Source organism: Molossus molossus, unplaced genomic scaffold (genome assembly GCF_014108415.1).
Source record: "Molossus molossus isolate mMolMol1 unplaced genomic scaffold, mMolMol1.p scaffold_m16_p_15, whole genome shotgun sequence".
In the NCBI taxonomy this organism is placed as follows: Eukaryota; Metazoa; Chordata; class Mammalia; order Chiroptera; family Molossidae; genus Molossus; species Molossus molossus.
This window is the reverse complement of record NW_023425350.1, coordinates 14903617-14922567: the sequence shown is the minus strand read 5'-3', so window position 1 is coordinate 14922567 and position 18951 is coordinate 14903617. Positions and strand designations below refer to the sequence as shown.

The 18951-nt window shown below is 43.9% G+C and overlaps 1 long non-coding RNA gene across 3 annotated transcripts; it reads left to right on the top strand.

The window, feature by feature from the left end:
- The first annotated feature begins 645 nt into the window (after nucleotides 1-645).
- On the top strand, nucleotides 646-18374 carry LOC118630896. 3 transcript variants are annotated; one of them, XR_004959703.1, is made up of 5 exons: nucleotides 646-711; nucleotides 11093-11180; nucleotides 11270-11426; nucleotides 13731-13838; nucleotides 18294-18374. It is a non-coding gene; the product is annotated as an uncharacterized LOC118630896 (long non-coding RNA). The 3 variants fall into 3 exon arrangements; XR_004959701.1 differs by lacking the exon at nucleotides 18294-18374 and adding an exon at nucleotides 17185-17486; XR_004959702.1 differs by lacking the exons at nucleotides 646-711; nucleotides 18294-18374 and adding exons at nucleotides 8879-9002; nucleotides 17185-17486.
- The last annotated feature ends 577 nt before the right edge of the window (nucleotides 18375-18951 follow it).

Below are 18951 nucleotides of genomic sequence, written 5' to 3'. Positions count from 1 at the left end.
GCCGGTTTGGCTCAGCGGTTAGAGCGTTGGCCTGCGGTCCTGAGAGACCCGGGTTTGGTTCCCGCTAAGGGCGCGTACCTCCGTTGCAGTTTGTCCCCGGCCCTGGTTGGTCGTGCGGGTGGCAGCCACTCGACGTGTTCCTTTCACGTCGATGTTTCTCTCTCTCTCTCTGTTCCTCTCTCTCCCTCCCACTCTACCTGAACAAAAAAAGGAAAAATGTCCTCGGGTGAGGATAAAAAAAAAAATAATAATAATGAAATAACCAAAACTAATAAAGGAAGGTGGGCGTGGTAGAAAGGAGCCCAGGGAAGGCCCACGGGCACGTAGTACTGCCAGAGGGCCCAGGAGGTGGCGCTGTAGGCGGCGCACAAGCCTGGCCGGCTGGCATCGCCGATCTTGCCGTGGGCGCCGACGCCTGCGCGGGGACAGCGAGGGGGGCGGGAGGGCGAGTCATCTGACCCACCGGGCTTCCTAGCTTCAGCCTCCGCCGTCGCCGTGTCCGCCAGTGTCCGGCGGGACCCGGAGAAGCCGTGGAGGCGAGCCGAGGCTCGAGCGCTCCTGTGCAAGCCGCTGCCCGCCGGCCCGCGCGACCGCCCTGCGCCCGTCCGCTGTCGTGCTGGCGCTCAGGTCCCGCCTGGGGGAAGGAGGAGATGGAGTTGACGCCCGTGGGCTGCCCTCCTGGGCAAGACCACCGTCGTCAGTGTCGTCGCGGTGAGTGCCCCCTCCGATCACCCGCCCGGGCCCGCGGCCAGGACTTGGAGCGCCCCGCGTGTTGGTGGCTGCGGGCGGCCGCTGAAGGGTTGATTCCATTCTGTCGTCCTGGACGCCTCTGGGGCTCGGACGGTGAACTTGGGCTTGATCCCGTTTAAAGTGCTTGAGGTTTGGGCTTTCCTTGGGGCTTGCCCTCTGGGGCAGCCGAAGGGTGACCCCCAGCCTGCCACTTTCCTGGAGGGCGGGACTGGGCGAGCCCGCGGGCCCCGTGAGAACGCAGGAGAATTGAGAGGCTCCGACTATCGCCACCCGGGACGAAGAGCCCCACGACGGGCCCTCCCTGAACTCTGTGCGCAGCTTGTCCTGTCGTCCGGGCGCGGGCGTCGCTCGCTGCCCCGGGGACCGAGGTCAGTTAGTTGGCGGCGGAAGCAGTGCCCCCACGTTTATGCAGCCAGGCAGCGAAGGCTCTCTGCTTCTCCAAGGCGCGTCTCAGGTGGTGGCAAGATGGCTCTGTAGTCCGCGGAAAGTTAGCCGCCGGGACAAACTGGGCGTGGGGGGCTGTCACAGGAGGGAAGGGCTGGGCAGGGCAGAGCTTGTTCAGGCCCAGGGAATGGGTGTCTGGGAGGGAACTCTCCCCGGGAACTCATCAACAATGCGGTGTTTATTCGGCAGTGACTGAGTGCAAGGATGGTTATTAAATTATGGTTGATTGGTTAGGGAAGAAACAAGAACAGAAGATTCTCATCAATCATTAATCTCTATTTAGAGCCCACGAGTTGGTCTGACTCAGTCTTAGTTGTAGGAACTTGTCCTTATCAGGATGAGTTTGGGACTGTTCTGAAGAGAGAGGGCAGTACATCTCTGCCTTTGAGGCGATGGGTTACCAGGAGGCCAGCTGTCCAAGGGGTTGCAGAAATGATTCAAACACAACTCCCTTACTGGAGAAAATAGGTGACATGTGACTCAGTCCTTGCACTGAAGAAGCAACAGGAATGAATAAGACTTGGAGGAAAAGAGATGAGCAGGAATCCAAATGTCCTTTAAAGAATGTTGCATGTAAACATAAATTTATCTATTTTGTGGGTTCTTTTTTATAATATGATTTTTTTTTTTTTTTTTTTGCTTGAGGTGGCTATATTTCAACAAATATAATAAGGGGATTGGTATCTAATACCACTGAATTTAATAAGGAAAAACTTTGGGCTAAGTATCCCTATTAGAATCTTTATGTGATATGGAAAAGGTCAACTTGAGTGCCTATGAGCTCAGTTAATTGTACATTTTCTGATAGTCCCTTGATATAAGAAGTGGAGTCTTCTTGTAAATCCTATCCTTTTGACAAGACTGAATTAATTTATAGTGTAGATAGGTGTATTACTACAACCAACTCTATTTGTTGCAGAAAAGTAATTATGTTTGGGAAACCTAAACAAAACTTTAGTAAATCTTTGAGGAACTCAAAACATTGTAGCTTAATAAGATGAGCATGAACTTTGAAGTCAGGCAACCTTGGTTTGCCCTGTTTGCCTCACTCACAGGCCTCTGAGGGGCGTGTGCTCTGGTCTCCAGTCTTCATCTGTCCTGCCTCCAGGCCATGTGCCCACTCTCTGTACCTGAAGCACATTTAAAAAAATGTAAATCAGATCATGTCATTCTGGTGCCTAAAAGCCTTAGTGGTTCCGTTAGCATTTTCAACCCTGTGTCCGCCCGCCTGCCCTCCCCTGCACCCCAGCCATCCTGTCTCTCCCTGTCCTGGGGGCACTTGCTGTCCCTTTAAGGGTGGCTTCCCCAGTTTCTCATATGGCCAGCTCTGTCTCAACAACTAAGTCTGAATTTAAATATCACAAGATCTTGGGGAGCCCTTCCCTGAGCCTGCTTGGGAGTGACCCTGCATAGGCCCCTAACCCTAATGCAGGCCTGTGGGGTATCATGTGGTAACAGGTCACAAAGGTAAGATCGGTCACAACAGTAAGACAGGTTCTAGAGGTAATCTGGCAACCACCCCAAGTCAGTCAGATGGGCCAAGGTAACCAGGTGTTCTTGAAAAGTGGAAAGTGGGCGGGACTAATGCTCCTTGCTGGCTTTGATTCCAGGCAGAGAATTGTAGCCAGTTATTAAAGATGTCATGTTTAATCATGTTTGATGCTCTAACTCTGCTATATCTCAGCGTGTTTTAGCTCTCATTACCAGTAAGCTTTGTTAATAAAGAATGCTATAGTTATATATATTTTTAAATATGTTTTTATTGATTTTTTAGAGAGAGAGGAAGGGAGCAAGAGATAGAAATATTGATGTGAGAGAGAAACATTTATCGGTTGCCTCCTGCACGCCCCCTACTGAGGATCGGGCTGGCAACCCAGGCATGTGCCCTGACCAGGAATGAACTGGAATAACAATCCATGGAGCCACACTAGCCAGGCTAGTTATGTGTTTCTTATCAAATGTCTTTTATCTGAACAGGTCTGCAAACTATAGTGTGCCTGGTTTTCTAAATAAAGATATATTTCAACATACTCATTAGTTCTGTACCACTTTTGTGCTATAGTGGCAGAGTTGAATAGTGGCTGGAGAGGCCATATGGTCCACAAAGCCAACAATATTTACTTTCTGGCCCTTTTTTTGGAAGAAGTTTGGCAGCACCTATATAAGAGCATCAGTGTAACTCGGTATTTTAACTCTTTCTAGAGTTAAATTACTTTCTAGGAATTTTTGTTTCTATTAATGATTAAACTGAAGTCGGATCTTGTAGGAAACAGCATATTTTAGGAATAGTAATTGTTTTTGTGTGTTTTTTTTATTTTATTTTATTTATTTTTTATTTTTTTATCCTCACCTGAGGACATTTTCCCATTTTTTGTTCAGGTAGAGTGGGAGGGAGAGAGAGGAAGAGAGAGAGAAACATCGATGCGAAAGGAACATATCGAGTGGCTGCCACCCGCACGACCGACCAGGGCTGGGGACAAACTGCAACCGAGGTATGTGCCCTTAGCGGAACCGAACCTGGGTCTCTCAGGACCGCAGGTTGACACTCTAACCGCTGAGCCAAACCGGCCAGGGCTTTGTGTGTTTTTTTAATCCTCACCGGAGGACTTTTTTTTTTTTTGCATTTATCTTCAGATAGAGCAGGAGGGAGAGAGGGAGGAAGAGAGAGAAACATCGATGTGTGAGAGAGACACATTGGCCACCACCCACATGACCCCAACAGGGGCGGGGGACAAACTGCAACCGAGGTACATGCCCTTAGCGAGAACTGAGCCCTGGTCTCTCTGGTCTGCAGGCCGACACTCTAACCGCTGAGCCAAACTGGCCAGGGCAGATTTCTTAAACTGGAATAGTACACACAGCTTTTCTATTTATTCTTCGTAGTAAAACAAATTTTTTTTTACCTCAGGTAGGGAGGAAAGTGGGTGATACTGATTTAAAATAGTGTGTTTTTCTTTTAAATAAGAATTAGACTTAAAAGTTGCATCTTAAATAGCTTTCCTCTTCCCTTGTTGCTCTAAATTTTAGATGTTTTCTTATGGGAAAAAGTGCAGTTATAATCACATTTTCTTGTGTACTCCAATGGAACTTAAATGGGAGCAACTTATAGATTGGACAGGAACTGAATTCCTCTCATTTTTGATCGACTGCTTATTTTGTCAAATTTTGTTTGGTTCCTTTATGGCTCTCGGTCTGTTTTCAAGTTATCTTTTAGGAATAAAACACACAGTTTTAAAATTTATTTTGCTCTGACAAGTTTAATCTTCTAAGAAGAACATATGCAGGTAAATTTGGAAAGATAAAACCTAGTTGATTAGATGTGCTTTTTAACTAAGTGTTTTCCTAGGCTCCTCTGGTCCCAATTTTCTTGGTAACCGGGGATCTTGGAGTTCTGTTGCATACCCTTCAGTCTTTGAATTCTGGATTCAACTTACCAGGGAATTCCCAGTAATACCACTTATCAGAGAGTTCAGATGGTCTTCCCATTCCTTTGTGGATCTGTTAGGAACAAGAAGCCAGTCAAGCTAAGGGGCTGTAGAGCTAGGAGATCGTCACTTTATTGGTATTGAAGATCATTCTTTCTTTCTCCAAACATCTATAGAATTAGACTTACACATCATTAATATTAAATACTTCCAAAAAGAGCCCTGACTGGTCTGGCTCAGCGGTAGAACATTGGCCTGCAGACCAATGAGTTGTGGGTTCGATTCTGGTCAAGGGCACGTACCTTAGTTGCGGTTCATCCCCGGCCCTGGTCGGGATCTTGTGGGAAGCAACCAGTCAATGTGTCTCTCAGGTCAATGTTTCTCTCTCTCTCCCTCCTCCCACTCTATCTTAAGATAAATAGAAAAATATCCTTGGATGAGGATTAGAGAAAAAAAAAAAAAGAACTGGTAAACTTGCAGACATTAGATGTGTGTAAAATACATGTTGTTTTGGTAATTATTAAATATACAGTATCATTTCAGAGTTTACTAGGTAGATGGGGTAGATTCTGATTCTGTACCTACTTTCAAATATATTTTTAGTATGAAATATCTTGAATACCGACTAACACTAATGTATAGAGAATAGCAACAATGAAAACTTAAGTAGCTACAACCCAGCTTAATCAAAATCAGTATTGTTTGTTTTTATTAAGAAATAAAACGTGACAGACACATAGGAAACGCCTTGGTTCCCTACTCCATCCCATTCATCTTCTTTTCCAGAAGTAATCATTATCGTGGCTTCATTTAAATTAATAGCACTGTGTTCCCCTCATTTGCAGAGGATTTTTGGCATGCCTGATTGCTTGACTAGCTAATTTATCAGCCATTCCATGGTTACTTTTTCATAAAATTTATTTCTACTGGACTGAGGTTCATTTGGATCATGCAAAGACGTGGCCTGTTTGCTTCCCACGGATTGTATACTATGCATTAGTACTAAATTATATATTACCATACAAAGTCAGACTTTTACTCTTTATTTGGAGTGTTAAATAAAAGATTTAATATATGCTACTGAAGAAGCATGATTGAAATTTAAGTTGAAATTAGTGAAAATTATTTCAGTTTGGCTTCAGTTACAGAATGGTTGTAGCAAGGAACCATCTTAAAAACTGTCAGAGTCCTGGCAGGGTGGCTCAGTTGGTTGAAGCGTCATCCTGTACACCAAAAAAAAAAGTTGTGGGTTCGATTCCTGGTAAGTACATACCTAGGTTGTGGGTTTTATCGCAGGTCAGGGCAACCACTTGATGTTTCTCTCTCACATTGATGTTTTACTCTCCCCCCCCAAGTCAATAAACATATCTTTGAGTGAGGATGAAAAAAAAAACAATAAAACTAAACTGATTTTTTTGGTCTTAATTTTTTATTTTAACTTTGGTGTTATGTAGTTGGTTCTTTTTTTTAAACTCCTCACCTGAGGATAATTTTTTGTTGATTTTTTTTGTAATAGAATGGAAGGGAGAGAGGGTGGGAGAAAGAAAGAGACAGAAACATCATCGTGAGAGATACACATCAGTTGGTTGCCTCCCACAAGACTCCAACCGGGGCTGGGGATTAAACCCGAAACTGAGGTATGTTCCTTGACCAGGAATCAAACCTGAGAACCTCCAGTGTTTGGGCCGATGCTCTAACCACTGCTCCATGCTGGGTAGGGCTGTAGTTATTTTTTGTTGTTGTTGTTGTTGTTAATCTTCACCTGCGGATATTTTTCCATTGATTTTTATTTTATTTATTTATTTATTTTCTATCCTCATCATAGGACATTTTTTGCATTTATCTTCTGATAGAGTGGGAGGGAGAGAGGGAGGAAGAGAGAGAAAGAGAAACATCAATGTGAGAGAGACACATCAAGTGGTTGCCACCTGCACAACCCCATCTGGGGCCAGGGACAAACCGCAGCTGAGGTACATGCCCTTAGTGGGAACCGAACCCAGAACTCTCTGGACCACGGACCCATGTTCTAACCGCTGAGCGAAACTGGCCAGGGCTTTTCATTGATTTTTAGATAGAGTGGAAGGGAAGAAGGGGAAGGGGGGGGGGAGACATCGATGTGAGAGAGACACATCGATTGATTGCCTCCTGCCTGACCCTGACCAGGGCTGAGAATCGAACCTGCAACCCAGGTACATCCCCTTGGTTGGGAATTGAACCTGTGACCCTTCGGTCTAAGGGCTAATGCGCTGAGCTAAACCAGCCAGGGCTGTAGTTGGTTTTTTGAGCAGCCCTAATATGTGAGTTGTCTTCTAGTAATTCCATAAGAATGTAGTAACATCTTAAGAATAGTTTCCCGTCTCCATGTTTTAGAAAGGAACAAGAAAGCCAAAGTCCAGCCCTGGCCGGTTTGGCTCAGCGGTTAGAGCATCGGCCTGCGGTCCGGAGAGACCCGGGTTCGGTTCCCACTAAGGGCATGTACCTCGGTTGCAGTTTGACCCCGGCCCTGGTTGGTTGTGCGGGTGGCGACCACTCGATGTGTCCCTTTCACGTCGACGTTTCTCTCTCTCTCTGTTCCTCTCTCTCCCTCCCAAAGAATGGAAAAATGTCCTCGGGTGAGGATGATAAAAAAAAAAAAAAAAGAAAGCCAAAGTCCAAATTAAATTAAACCTCAGTAAAATTTGAAAATTTATATAATGATTGGGTAATAAGCAATGTTTAAAATTTTCATAGACTTTTAAATTTGTTACAAAAGTAATACATTTTTACAAAATCAATTGTTAAATCATTTAAAAACCACTAAATTCCATTACCCAGAATGAACTCATTAACATTATTCTTTATATTTTTCAAAACTCCTTTCTACATATAGGTATAAATACACATTTTTATTTTACAAGAATTGGATTATACATTCTTACAGTTTACATTAGGTTACATAGTCTGCTTTTTTTCCTTAATAGTTTATGATTTGCTTCTTTGTCAACAAATGTAAATATATAATTTCAGTAGTTGCATATTATTCCATTATTAGTAGCAGCCAGCTTGCACTGAGGGATTAACCAAATGTTAAAACTTTTTATTTATTTATTTATTTTTATTTTTAAATTTTTTCATTGTTTCTATTTTATTTATTTATTTTTTTTATCCTCACCCGAGGACATTTTTCCATTTTTTGTTCAGATAGAGTGGGAGGGAGAGAGAGAGAGAGAGAGAGAGAAACATCGATGTGAAAGGGACACATCAAGTGATCGCCACCCGCACAACCCAACCAGGGCCGGGTACAAACTGCAACCGAGGTACATGCCCTTAGCGGGAACTGAACCCGGGTCTCTTTGGACCACAGGCCCACGCTCTAACCGCTGAGCCAAACAGGCCAGGGCAAAACTTTTTATTTTTTATTTTATTTCATCTTCACTGCTATTCTGTCAGGTAATTTACATGTGAGACACAGATAGGTTAAGTTACTTATCCAAGGTCACACAGCTGCAAATAGCAGAACATAGATGTGTTTCTAATCATATGTGGTACTTTGCTAAACCATCTTTTTTTTTTACATATTCTATTTTGAACAACTAGATTGTTTTTGACCTACTGCTATTATATATGACATTGTAATGAATATCCCTATAACTATTCACTACTTCATTTTTCCAGTAGTTGCTAGAAGAATTGCTGAGTTAAAGATTATGCCTGATTTGTTTAAAAAATATTTTCATTGCCCTGGCCGGTTTGGCTCAGCGGTTAGAGTGTGGGCCTGCGGTCCAGAGAGACCCTAGTTCGGTTTCCACTAAGGGCGCGTACCTCGGTTGCAGTTTGTCCCTGGCCCTGTTGGTCGTGCAGGTGGCAGCCACTTGATGTGTCCCTTTCACGTCAATGTTCCTCTCTCTGTCTCTTCCTCTCTCTCCCTCCCACTCTATCTGAACAAAAAATGGAAAAATGTCCTCGGGTGAGGATAAAAATATATATATATATATATATTTTAAATTAATTTTTAGAGAGAGAGGAAGGGAGAAGGAGAGAGAAACATTGATGTTAGAATAAAACACCGATCTCAGCTGTCTCCTGCACACCCCCCACCGGTGATCCATCCTGAAACCTGGGCATGTGCCCTGACTGGGAATTGAACCAGCAACCCTCTGGTGCACAGGACGATGCCCAGCCAATTGAGCCACACCGGCCAGGGCAGTTATACCTGATTTTGATTAATATTACCAAATTGTTCTTTCAGAATATATAATTTTGCACCCCCACCAGAGCGTCCATTTTTCCATACTTTTTTTGCCAGTAGTGGACACTATTAAACAAAAACCTACCTGGAGTTATAGACATTTTAAACTGCTGTCGTTTGCATGCGGAGCGGGTCCTTTTTTCCTCCCCCCCAAGGTGGGTATGTGTCTGTGTGTACGTGCTACTGTCCTTGTCGTTATGGGTGAGAGTTAAACTGAGAGGTTAGAGTAAGAGCCTTAGATATACTAGCTAGTGACAGAGCTAGTGAGGGGCGGTATTGGGATTTGAAAGCAGATCTTTCTGATACCAGAATTCCACCTGTTCTCTGACCATGCTGTCTTTCCAAATGGAGCCGGCAGGTGACCTCTTAAGGTAAGCTGAGCCCTTGGAGGTTTAGCAGCAGTTCTCAAAGTGACGTACAAGACCTTTGAGAGCCCCCAAGCCTTTTACAGGGGTCTGCTAGGCCGTGCGTTTCACTCTAGTGCCGAGTGTTAACTTGGCTTCCCCATCGTGTCGCAGTTCACTCTGATGGGACAGAAGCAGCGGTGCACAGAGCTGCTGCCGGGTCGGGAGGTCGTGTTTCCAGACTGTGCTGCGCCTGCTCTTCCCCGTGTGTGCACGCAGAGGAGAGACATTCAATTTCACTTGGAATATCTTTGATCAAACAGTAAAAATCATTCACTTTATTAAGTCTCGATCCTCGAATACACATCTTTTTAATGTTGTGTAATGAAATGGGAAGTATGCAAAGAATACCACTTTTACTTGAAAGAATAACTTATAAAACTGTGGTTATTAAATCTTGAGTATTTAGCAGATATTTTGAAGTCTATCACTTCGAAAGCAACTGATAGTATTGGTTGCCAATGATAAAATACAAGCTGTCAAGCAAAAAAAAAAAAAAGAATTTTGGAAAAATCATATTGTGACAGCATTCCAATACTCAAAGACGTTACTGCCGAGATTAGTAATACTACTAATAAATGTGATTACTGTATAATGAAACGTATTATCATTTGGAAGATCTCACATAACTCAAGGCTCTGATCTTTTCCAAACAACCAATTCATGTCATGGATAAAAGATCCATTCAAAGTTCAGTACAGACCAATGGATTTTAATGTAAGAGTTTGAATAATTTATTGATATGGTTTCAGATTCCACATCATAACTGATCTTTAAGAAACTACCACTTGTTAAAACAACAATGAGGTATCACCTCACACCTGTCAGAATGGCTGCCATCAACAAATCATCAAACAACAAGTGTTGACAAGGGTGTGGAGAAAAGGGGACTCTAATACACTGCTGGTGGGAATGCAGACTGGTGCAGCTGCTATGGAAAACAATATGGTGCTACCTCAAAAAATTAAAAATTGAACTTCCATTTGACCCAGTGATCCCACTGCTGGGAATATACCCTAAGAAGCCTGAAACACCAATCAGGAAGAATACATGTACCCCCATGTTCATAGCAGCACTATTTATAATAGCTAAGATCTGGAAACAGCCCAAGTGTCCATCAGTAGACGAATGGATAAAAAAGCTGTGGTACATATACACAATGGAGTACTATGCAGCGGTAAGAAAGAAAGATCTCTTATCCTTTGAGACGACATGGAGGGACCTGGAAAGCATTATCCTAAGTGAAAGAAGCCAAGCAGAAAAAGACAAATACCACATGATCTCACTTATATACGGAATATAATGAACATAACAGTCTGAGGAATACAGTAGACCCAGACACATGGAAGTAGGGCACAGACTGACATCCCTCAGAAGAGGGGATGTGGGGTGGGGGGGTGAGAAGAGATAAACCACAGAACTTATATGCATGTATGCATGACCAATGGACATGGACAACTAAGCCGGGGACAGGGTGGAGGGGGGGTAGGGTGGGGGGTGCCAATGGGGTAAAAAGGTAAAATATCTGTAACAAAAAAATAAATAAAAATTCATATAAAAAAAAAAAAAAAAAAAGAAACTACCACTTGTTGAGTTTGTGTATAGTATCTAAGAATAACGACAATGATCTTTAGAGGCTATTGAAATAAGAGCTAGCCATGGCTGAGGCCTCGGGAAAGCCCCTTGTCTCTGTAATGTGTTAAATATATATGATGGTTTGACTGCCACTAGTTTGTACATACTGTATTCTTGATTCTTCTGGCATAAGAGCCATAAATGAGTATTCAGGGTAGACTGAAAAGGCCTGAAATCCAGTCCTCAAAAATATGCTTTTCTTGTAGGTTACCACCCTACCATTTCGTGACCCTTTGAAAAAGGCACAATATGACGAAGATGATGAAGAAAGAACTCTTCTTCAGTGCGAGACTGGTACTTAGTTTGTGATTGTTACATGATTTCATAACCCAAGAGCAATGGGAGTTGCATTTAACTGCTAATTTATATTCCTAATCTTGCAGGCAAACTACGTACAATGAAAGGATTTAAAGAGATTGAGAAGGCCAAACTGCATTCCAGATTCCCAGGACTTTCTAATTCATGGTGCTTTGTGACTCCAAATGAGTGGCTTAAACTGTCTACAAGCTACATAGAAAGTGAATTTTGTAAAAGGAGCAGGTAATGGTTAATATTGTAGAAATTATGGAACCCACTGGAATTGGAAAACCTTTTCTGAGACAGGAATATAAATTGTGTCATAGTTATTATTATTATTATTATTATTATTTTTATCCCCACCCAAGGACATTTTTTTTGTTTTTTGTTCAGATAGAGTGGGAGGGAGAGAGAGAGAGAGAAACATTGACGTGAAAGGGACACATCGAGTGGCTGCCACCCGCACAACCCAACCAGGGCCGGGGACAAACTGCGACCGAGGTACATGCCCTTAGTGGGAACTGAACCCGGGTCTCTCTGGACTGCAGGTCAGTGCTCTAACCGCTGAGCCAAACCAGCCAGGGCCATAGTTATTATTTTTTTAATTTCAGTTTTCAATGAGAAATCCTAATTTTGTCTTTGTTTCTCTGTATGTGATGTTTCTTTCTTCTTGGATACTTTTCAAGATTTTCTCTTTGTCTTTGGTTTTCATGAGCTAGACTATGATGTGTCTAGGTGTTTTGTTCCCCTTTCTTTCTGTTTACCCTACTTAGGCTCTCTGAGTGTCTCATATCTGTGGTTTGATGTCTTTCATTAGTTTTTTTGGAACTTCTAGGCCATTATTATTTCAAGTATTTTTTATAACCTATTTTTTCTTTTCTCTTCTGAGATCCATTTATATGTATGATAGACCATTTGATATTGTCCCAAAGCTACATAGCTCTTAGATACTGTGTTGTTTTTCTACTTGTATTTCAGTCAGACAGTTTCTACTGACCTGCCTTTATGTTCACTGCATCTTTCCTCAGCTGTGTCCAACGTACCGAAGAGCCTATCAGAGGAATTTCTACCCCCCCATCTGATGATTTTTCTTTTTCTTTTTAAAAATATTTTTTAATTGATTTTTTTTAGAGAGGAAGGGAGAAGGAGAAAGAGATAGAAACATCAATGTGAGGGAGAACCATCAATCAGCTGCCTCCTGCATACCCCCTACTGGGGATCGAGCCAGCAACCTGGGCATGTGCCCTGACTGGGAATTGAACCAGCAACCTCTTGGTGCATGGGTTGACGCTCAACCACTAAGCCACATCAACCAGGCATGATTTTTATTTCTAGTATTTCTATTTGATTATTTATATAGTTTTAATTTCTCCTGGAATTTTCCATCTGTTCATACATTTTGTTTACCTTTCCATTAGATTAACACATTATTCATAGTTATTTTAAATTCCTTGACAGTTCCAACATTGGGGTCATTTCTGAATCTGGTTCTGTTTATTGCTTTATCTCTTGACAGTGGGTTATTTTATCTTGCCTTTTTTGCATGTCTTATAATTTTTGATTGACTGTCAGATATTTGAAGTAATTTTGTCTTGCTTTTTTGGCACGTCTTGTAATTTTTGATTGAATGCCCTTCTCGGACATATTAACATAGGAAACCTTTTTGTTATTAATTACACTTTATACACTAATATAGATGTTTTCTATACCCGTTTCTTTTCTTTTACTCAAAACATATTTCAAAATTTACATTTTCTGGGAACACTCATTCTGATTAAGTCAGATCAGAACGATTCTTCCCGTGAATTTTTTGTGTGACCATTTTCATGTCAGGTATACTGCGTATGTTAGAAGAATGGCCAGGGCTCTTGGCTATCACTAGAAAAGGATTCATGTTTTGAGAATTTATACTGCTCACAGAGTCATTGGGAGGGGGAGGTGTTAAGAAACAGGGCTGAGTTTCAGGAACAACACTCAAAGTCACAGTGCAGACCTGGCGGACAGAGGGATGTGTTGTTTGTGCTGTGATCAGGGAGCTGCAGAATCAGGGCGGTACTGCTCCAGCTGTTGGCCTCGGAACCACACCTGCTCTGCTATAATCTGTGCCAGCAAAATGGATGCCCTTCAGAGGGCCAGTATCAACCTCCCAACGAAGTCCTGAGTGGGGGCAAGACTGGAGGGATCTAAGGCACCCGTCTGCCACCTATGGCAAGGGAGACTGGGGAATGGACTGTTGGGGTATCTCTTGGAAGCACATTTTGTAATTATGCTTGTAAATGATGCAATCTCTATGGCTTCTTTTTACATCAGTGTACACTCCCCGTGGATAGGGAGTGCTTTAAACTTTGCCAGCTGAGTCCAGGTTCTCAGTAAACAGTAGCCAGTCTTCATCATGGTTTCAGCAACTCTCACATGCCCAGGAATCACACAAACTTGAAGTAATGGTATTTTAGACAATCTGCATAGCAGTCAAAGTGTAACAATCTCTGAAAGAGTATATAACCTAGACTTGTTTTCCAAACATCCTCACATGTTATCTCGTTAAAGGTGAAAAGTGAAAGTGAATTTTAACGCTAGTAGTTTGGATTTGAAACCCTCGGCCAAAGCTCCTCGTCTGCTGGAATCCCAGGAAGAAGGAAAAGCCGTTACTTGCAAGTAAGCCTGTTATTCCACAGCTTCGCTCTTCTTTTATTTAAGATGCGTGGCTGTGTTTCCACCCTTTGCCATCTTTTAAGCTGCTGGAGTCAGTGCCAAGGCGTATGCCAGGCCCTTGTGGCATGACACCAGGCATGTCCCACCACCGTGTCTGGGTGCAGGGCAACTTTCTTCAGCTCGTTATGGTTTTAAAGAACAAACAACTAACACATTAGAAATAACAAGCTCAGACATAGACAAAAGCTGTTAACCACTCATACAAGTTAAAAGTGACTTTAGCTGAATTGGAGCTGTAAACATGTAATTCTGGACTAGTTTTGTGGGCAGTAGTTGTACACCCAGAGTGAAGAGGTGTTACAAACAGAGAAGTGATACATACTACTGTGCATGTGACATGGAGAATCATCTCCAGAAACTGGTTATGGAGTTAAAGAGATTTCTCTACATGGTTACATAATCTGTCAACTACGTGATTAAAGGTTTGGGATCCCCAGACATTGCTGGAGTAAATGTAAAATACACAGTAACTTTGGAAAACAGTTTGACAGTTTCTCAAAAGGTTAAACATTGAATTACCATGCGACCCAGCATTTCATCTTTTAGGATCCTACCCAGGAGAAATGGAAACATTATCCACATGGAGACTTGTGCATGAGTGAGTGTTCGTGACAGCATTAATCACAGTATCCCCGCATTGCAAACCCAGGTGTTGTCATCAGCTGGTCAATGGACAAACCAAATGTGGTCTATTTATACTTGGCATGTTACTTGGCAATTGAAAGGAACAGAAGCACTAATACATGCTACAACATGGTTGAACTTCAAAACTATACTCAGTGAAAGAAGACAATCACAAAAACTACATATTGTATGATTCTGTGTATATGACAGGTTGGCAGAGGTAATCAATAGAGATGGGATAGGTTATTGGTTGCCTAGGGCTGGGGCTGGGAACGGAGAGTGATTGTAAATGAACATGAGGTTTTGGACTGATAGAAAGGTTTTAAAATAGATTGTGGTGGTGATCATACAACTCTGTAAATATACTAAAAATCATTGGTTTGTACACTTAACTGTGTAAATTATACTTCAGTAAAGCTGTTAATTAAAAAAGAGAACCTAGCAAGGCAGAGGAAAAATGACCTTGTGTGCAGTTGTTTAGGGGGCTCGCCTACAATTTTCTATTCCAAAAAGCCCCAAAGGAAGCTGCAGTTGTCTACAATGGAGTCAAGCAACTTGTATAACGAAAAAAAAAAAATTCCCTAAATTGCTAGCTAAGCTATTCCGGATGGCACTGCACTGGGTGGACACCAGAGGGCAGAGCTGTGCTTCTGTTGGATTATAACCACCAGACTAAGTTTCTTCTAAAGCCTTTAAGTTCATGCCTGGGACCTTCCTGGTGATAGGAACCAATCCCATTTCCTTCTTGCCTAGATGTTAGCTCTCTAAATGGAGGCAAAGCATCTCTAGTTTGTTCTTGTGTGAAGCATTTATTGAGTGCTCAGCCCCTTCTGAGTGCCTTCTCTGGGATCAGCAGGAACAGGACTCTTCCTCCCCTCACAGAGCTTGTCCCAGGCTTGCTAACCTTCAGATTCACATAGGAAAACTCAGACTTGGAGAGATGCCAAGCCTTGCAAAAAAGCCAAGCACTTAATTTAGCCAAGCACTTATTTATTCAGGTGTCCATTCAGAAAGTGCGTGGTGGGGACTGACTCACGTGACTGCAGCTTGTGGGAGAATTCATTCATTCTCCCCACTGTACACCAAGTACCCTTTCTGCACAGGCACTGCTCCAGGCACTGGGGAGGCAGTGGGCCCTGCTCTCATGGAGCTCACTTTGATGGCAGTGGGGGAGCAGGCAGACAAAGGGTGCAAGGTGAACGTGGTGATGGGTGCTATGAAGGAAAACAAGTAGGATAAGGGGGTTGAGAAGGATGGATCAGGGGTGCTGTTTTGTATAAAGTCAGGGAAACCTTCTCAATTGATGCTAGTTTTGAGTGGAGACCTTAACAAAGTGAGGGAGCAGGACTAGTGGCCATCTGGGAGAAGGCAGCGGGAACAGGATGTGCAAAGGCCCTGAGGCAGGAGTGTGCGAAGTGGGAATGGGTGTGTGTGGTGGGGTGCAGGTCCTGTAGGGGTGCAAGATTCCACACAATGTGGGCTGTTGTTGATTTTGCCTTTTTCTCAGAGAGAGTTGCTGCATTGAGGATAGTTTGTAGAGCACAAGGTAGCAGCTGGGAAAGTGGTCATCCAGGCGAGATAACGATGGTGGCTTTGTACCTGGGACACTCAGTAAATGCTTTGTGAATTGAACTGTGCTGTTCCAGCCAGAGCTTGCTTGAAACCATTGCCTGCTGACCCCCTACAGAGGATGGAAAAACCAGCACAGGAACAAAACCTCCAGAGGAAAAAACTCCAATTTTGGTGTTTGGGGTTAAAAGAAAGATATATTTCTATGCTCAAACAGGAGCCAGAGTTCTAATGGGGAAAGGGTCTTAGCCAGTTCTCAGATTTGACAGGTGAGCTCTCCGAAGCCTAGAGTGGTGAGGTCATTTATCCCACGGCCACACAGCAGCTTAGTGGCCTCCTGAGGTTCCAAAGTGAGGACTCTTGCCCTGCACTGAATATCTCTTGATGCCTTGTTCCTATTCTCAGGCTCTCCGCTGGGCCGCTGTCTGTTCCCAGAGTAGGAATCGTCTCAGCCCTGGGGTTCTGCCAAGATCCACTGGTTACTCTAGCTCCTTGCCAGCTCGGGCAGGTCATGCCCAGCAACCTTAACCTGGCCTGTTCTCCCAGGACCCTGAGCTGCTCTGGTCCCGTCTCCACTTGGCAGGCTCCTGGGTTCTCTCACCCCAATCCAGAACAGAAATAGATTTTATCTGTCCCTGATGCTTTCAGGCAATGTCGATGAGAGAATTTATAGGATCTGTCAAAATTATAAGTGCCCACACCCTTCGACATAGAATTTGTGCCTCTGAAGTTTGTCCTATAGAAACACGGAGATCCGTGCCCAGGAGTTACTTTCTCAGGTCTGACGTGAGGCCTGCGGCTGGGACTCCACACGCCCCTCGTTCCCTCCCTCTGGCCTCTCCCCCATGCCCTCATGTGCTCCTCTTCTGCCTCCCAAGCTCTGGATGTGGCCGTCTCTCTGGGTCCTGTGCTTCCCCTGTTCCCCCGCTGCTGCCTTGGTGTGAATCCATTCCCTTGGTTTTAGACGTCCTATCTCTGCCGACTCCCTTGGTTAAGTCTCCAGTCCTGACCACTCAGTGGCTTCAGTCTCAATCAGCCAACCTGCTTTTTGTTTTTTGAGATATAATTCATATGCCATAAAATTCTCTATTTTCAGGGTGGATTTCAGTGGTTTTTAGCATATTTACAAGGTTGTGCAACTGTCGCCACCGTATAATCCAGAACATTTTCATCGTCCTGAACAGAGACCCTGGACCCAGGAGCGGCCACTCCCCTCAGTCCTGAAGACTTGCTAACCCATTTTCTGTGGGGATTGTTCTGTCCTGGACATGTCCTGTAAAGCGTCACACAAGGAGAGCCTGTTGTGTCTGGCTTCCCCCAGCATCGTGTTTCCGAGGCTGCTTCATGTTGTGGCAGGTGTCAGTACTCCATGCCCCATGTCCACATAAAATTGTATCATGTACCACAGATATAAGCCATATTTTGTTTATCCATCAGTGGGTGGACATTTGTGTTATTTCCATTTTTTGGCTATTATGAATAATGTTACTATGAATATTTGTGTGCGAGTGTGTGTGTGAATATGTTCTCAACGGGCCTGTATATACACACAGGTGTGGACGTGCGGGTATCGGTCAGTCTGTGCGTCACTGCGAGGAGCTGCTGAGCTGTTCTCTGGCGCAGCTGCACCACTTTACCCCGCGACGTGTGCGGCTTCTCCCCAGTGGCCTCTTCAGGTCCCGAGAGGCCTCGAAAGGCTCTCACACTCAGTGTGTCAACAGCTGAACACGCTCCTTCATCTTGGTCATTGGCGCACAGTTGTTCAAGCCAGACACTTGGGGACCGTTCTCTAAACCACTTACAATCTTGACCCCCTCAGTACATCAGTGAGTGCTCTCAGTTCTGCCTCCCAAATATGTCTCAAACCTGTCAGTCTCTCCATCTCCATTGCAAGCGCTCTAGCCACCACCATTACACACTTGAACGGCCTCGGTAGTCTCCTGTTGGGGTCCCCACCTCCAGGCTTGCTTTCTTTAATCTGCTGTCTTACAGATTTCTTTCTTTAAAAAAATTCTAAAAGAAAATTAAGCCAAAGTTTTATATACACATGGTGAAAATGATCAACTTCTAGCAGAAGGTACAACGACCCACAGGGTTCTCCCTGATCTGACTGCCAGTTACCTCCCTAGCCTCGCCTCCTACCTCTTTACCCAGCTCACTACAATCCAGCCTCACAAGTCTCCTTACTATTCCTAAACCCACCAGGACCGCTCCTACCCCAGGGCCTTTGCACTTGCTGTTCCCACTGCTTGGTATGCTGACCCAGATCTCCACATGGCTCTCTCCTTTGCTTCCTTCACTCATTACTTAAACGTAAGTAAGTGATGCCATCTCTGGCCCATTTAACTGGAATAATAACTCCCTTCCCCACTGCATTCTTCTCTCCAGCTTTTCCCCCTTATAACATTGATGTGAGAGACACACATCGAGTGGTCGCCACCCCCACGACCCCAACCGGGGCCGGGGACAAACTGCAACTGAGATGTGTGCCCTTAGTGGGAACTGAACCTGGGACTCTCTGGACCGCAGGCCGACGCTCTAACCGCTGAGCCAAACTGGCCAGGGCTGTTTTCTTTCTTAAACTAAAGCATGTGCTTCTAGAACAAAGCTTGCTTTGTGTACTGGAGCACTCCTGGCACCCAGCGCCTTGCTCCAGGCCCAGCACGTAATAGCCCCTCATCACTTGTTTGTTGCATAAATGAGCAGTAACAACTGGCCGTTGGTGGCTGGGTGGTTGGACAAATTGTAGAATGTCTCTACAACAGATTCAGCATTTAGGAACAATAAGCTATAAAGTCTGAATACTTGTCTATAATATCATCATTTTGGTTCTTACTACTACTAAATTCCCCAAATTTTGTAG